Below are 972 nucleotides of genomic sequence, written 5' to 3'. Positions count from 1 at the left end.
ACGCAAAGCACTGAGCTACTGTCCGGTTGCCCAGGTTGTGCACTGCTGCTCTGAGCGTGAAGCCTCTGGCCTGGGCTTGCAGTCTGTGGCAAGAAGGGGCTCAGGCAGGAGGCAGGAACCGCACAGAAGACGGGGACGGTGTGTGGGCGCGAAGCCCAGGGAACCCCCAGGCCTGTGCCAGGGTCCCCACAGAGGGCTGCTGAGACCGAGACCCACTGCACCCTCCATCCCAACGCGCCCACCCGCACCTCGGTCCACCCGCAGCCCCGAGAGCACCGACCAGTTGTGGTCGGTGGGTCTGCCTGGCCTATTTGCTGTCTCTGGATTGGTCTGCTCTGCACTTTCCACAGTTGTGCGTGGAGCGCATTTTGTGTCCTGTGTCTGGCGTCTCTTGGTGACCCTGGGTCCTCGGGGTCCACCCAGGTTCTGGTACCTGCTCGAGCCTTGTTCCTTTTCCTGGCCGGGTAATATTTCACCGTGTGGCGCTTACGGCTTCTCCCACCCACCCCCAGGTTCTGGGGTCAGGATGTGGACACGTTTTGGGGGGCAGACACTGAATCCACTGCCACTGTCCCCAGCTGCCTTCTTTCTAGGCTCCCGCAGAGACCCTCCTGCCTCTGCCTGCTGCCTCCTCACTAAAGCAGCCCAGTGCCCAGCTGCCCCCCACACCCAGATCCCACAGGGCACCCAAGGTCCCCCCATGGCCCTCCTCGATTCTGTCCTGAGACCTGGACAAAGCAGAGGCCCATGTGGGATGAACGCAGGCTCTGGCCGCCTTCGGGAGCCTGCGGTCTCAGCCCAGGAGAGGCCGTGGGGTGGGCAGCGGGGTGGGCGTGGCCTGGCCCGTGTGGGCGTGGTCCTGTGCCGGCCCGACAGGAAGCGTCCCTCACCCCGCGTCATCCGCCCCGCAGCCGAGTGGCAGGTGGCGGAGGCGACCGCGCTGGTGCACACGCTGGACGGCTGGACAGTGGT

General features: G+C 65.5%; 1 protein-coding gene across 1 annotated transcript in view; it reads left to right on the top strand.

Moving 5' to 3' along the window:
* Window positions 1-972, top strand: part of Gtpbp6 (GTP binding protein 6 (putative)) — a 7,468-nt gene that overhangs the window by 1,046 nt on the left and 5,450 nt on the right. The window lies entirely within an intron of this gene.

Source organism: Octodon degus, unplaced genomic scaffold (assembly GCF_000260255.1).
Source record: "Octodon degus isolate 3935 unplaced genomic scaffold, OctDeg1.0 scaffold00274, whole genome shotgun sequence".
NCBI classification, from domain to species: domain Eukaryota; kingdom Metazoa; phylum Chordata; class Mammalia; order Rodentia; family Octodontidae; genus Octodon; species Octodon degus.
Note: the sequence above shows the minus strand (reverse complement) of the source record. Positions and strands in the feature narration are given on the sequence as shown.